Source organism: Phytophthora infestans, genomic scaffold (genome assembly GCF_000142945.1).
Source record: "Phytophthora infestans T30-4 supercont1.236 genomic scaffold, whole genome shotgun sequence".
In the NCBI taxonomy this organism is placed as follows: domain Eukaryota; phylum Oomycota; class Peronosporomycetes; order Peronosporales; family Peronosporaceae; genus Phytophthora; species Phytophthora infestans.
Genome location: NW_003303523.1, coordinates 114,416 through 117,395, shown reverse-complemented (window position 1 = coordinate 117,395; position 2,980 = coordinate 114,416).

The window sequence follows — 2,980 nt, the reverse complement described above, 5'->3', positions numbered from 1 at the left end:
GAAACACCCCGATACTACTGATACTACTAGGAATTCTGTATCAACGTACCGAGAACAGTAGCCAGTCTCCGCGCAACACGTCATGTAAACCTTAGTCCCGTACTTGTGAAGTTTGTCCTTGTTGTAGACGCGCACCGGATTGAACTTGCTCCTGTTTGGAATGGCGCCTTCGTCAAAACGGATTCGCGTCCCCAACCGGTAGCCACGCCGAAATGTTTTCTCGAGTACCGGTCTGACTTTCCATGCCTTGTCCTTAGACGCATCTGCAGCGTTGCTACTAGCGAAATGCAGGTAACGAGTGATCATCTTGAATCTGTCTCTCTTCATACACCTGGAGAACGTTCCACGAGGGACTGCACCATCTTCTCGAGTAGACCAGTGTTTTTCCAGGCCATCCGTATGAGATCAAAGGGTTCGAGCAACGAGGAGACCAATCACGTGGATAATTTCGTGAGCCTGGATAGGTTTTACTCGCCGTAGCTTCTCTTCAGTTTCTTGAACAGAGTCGACCTTCTTTTGGGGATCCTTTGCTTGTGCTTGAAGCTGCTTCTCGCGTTGCTGACGTGCGACAAGCGGGATACAAGCCTCGCGAAACAAATTCGTCTCCTTCTGAATCACAAACGAGAGCTTCTTGGGAAGAAAGTAGAAAAACATTCCTAATGAGGACTCTGCAAATGCTGCTGCAGATCTAGCTGGCCCCCAGTTTACGTCGTACAACTGCGCGGCTTCAAGAGTCAAATCACCTGTTTTCAATATAATACAGAGTTAGAAAAGAATCAAAATAGTTATTCTGTAGACGACCGACTTACCAGAATGTTGCTCGTCATAAATGTTCAACCCAGAAGTTCCCAAGCGCCGCATGTCTTCGTCGGCTTGCACAAATAGCTCACTGTCCTCCTCACAGTCGCTGTCAGACTCTACTTCGCTTTCGTAGTCCTCTCGTGGCGACACGGGTACATCCAGCTCATCATCGAAGACACAACCAGCGCCATTTGCACATGCATGATGTCGCGTATGGGCTTTACGGATTTTACTCACCATGCTCGATATAAAGCATGTGGGTTCATAATACGTACGATTGCAGGATCTTGTACAAATATACAGACACCGATCTTTTTTTTTCCTATACAAATTTTACGTTGAGACTTTTTTTTAACATGCTTGATATCAAGCATGTGAAAAATAGTCTGTGCATTCAAGATTTGCTCTCGTAACGGAGGGGTTAATCTAAGTATTGCATTTTCGGGTTCCCTGCCAGCAAGGATCCCCATGGGAAAGAATGCGGCGTATGAGTTGGCCCGCCGTCGTGCGCCGGTTGAAGAAGTGCTGCCAGCGGAAGAACAAGCGGCACCAACTTTGGAGGTGACGCCCACTCCTCCAACTCCTTCTTCGAGTTTCCCTCCGCGTACTTCAGCTTCTTCACCGTCGACTCAAGCAGGTCAAGCAATTCAGTTAGATACAGAAGAAGAAGGTGGGAGCACCACTACTAGTACGGAGGATCCGGAATACGATGCACGCTCAGGTCATGAGCGTGCCGACGAGTCGACGAGTGAAAGCGACGATTTCAACGGGATTGATGAGTTTGATGGCGAGAACTTCATGCATGCGCTACGTGGGGAGAAGCTGTTCGGGTCAGTTGCTGTAGATGATGTGAATCTGTGCGATGAAGCTGAAGATGACAACGACAGTATTGGTTGTGTCTTCGATGATGAGCTGGATGTACCCGTGTCGCCACGAGAGGACTACGAAAGCGAAGTAGAGTCTGACAGCGACTGTGAGGAGGACAGTGAGCTATTTGGGCAAGCCGACGAAGACATGCGGCGCTTGGGAACTTCTGGGTGAAACATTTATGACGAGCTACATTCTGGTAAGTCGGTCGTCTACAGAATAACGCTTTGATTCTTTTCTAACTCTGTATTATATTGAAAACAGGTGATTTGACTCTTGAAGCCGCGCAGTTGTACGACGGAAACTGGGGGCCAACTAGATCTGCAGCAGCATTTGCAGAGTCCTCATTAGAAATGTTTTTCTACTTTCTTCCCAAGAAGCTCTGGTTTGTAATTAGAATGAGACGAATTTGTATCGCGAGGCTTGCATTCCGCTTGTCGCACGTCGGCAACGAGAGAATAGCAGCTTCAAGCACAAGCAAAGGATCGCCAAAAGAAGGTCGACTCTGTCCAAGAGATTGAAGAGAAGCTACGGCGGGTAAAACCTATCCAGGCTCACGAAATTATCCACGTGATTGGTCTCCTATTCGATACAGCGATATGTGGCTTTCAAAAAATATTCCCGCCAGTTATTCTTGGGGTTTGTTGACATGACGATTGTCAATGGGTTCATCCTGCACAAACTCATCTAGAAGAAAAGGGGAGAACGCGTACCGACGCACGCAGAATACATGCGAAGACTGCAAACAGAGCTTTAGCAGCAACAGAAGCCACATTGCGTGCAAACACCAACGCAGAGGACTTGATTACGGAGCCAATGCGAACGCAGCCACACGCCCGGCAGAATACGACCGACATGTAGGATGGAAATGGCAAGAACAAACGTCGTCAGCACCTTTGCAAGGTATGCTCGGCAATGGCGACGCCCCAAACGAAAAGCTTTGGAAGCAGCTACTTCTGCCCCCAGTGCACTCAATCACACGACGGCTACGTACCTCTATGTAATCGCGTTCGGAGAGAGGATAGCGGCAACACGCTCACGTGCAGCCAGATTTGGCACCAGGTCTAGCGAAACGGAACTGCGATTCCAGCACACCTGAAGAAGCGCATACGCTTTCGCAAGCGTAAGCGCGCTGACGAAGAGAAAGAAGACAGTAGTTAGCTAGCTAGTAGTCAAATCAATAGACTGTTCGCTCACCAAACTTGCAACGGGGTACGTAGCCCTAAGTGTACCCTGATTACATGAAGTGTGACACTTCACACTTCAGGTGTATGACACGTCATACTCCGGGATATTTGGTACAAGGTACCAA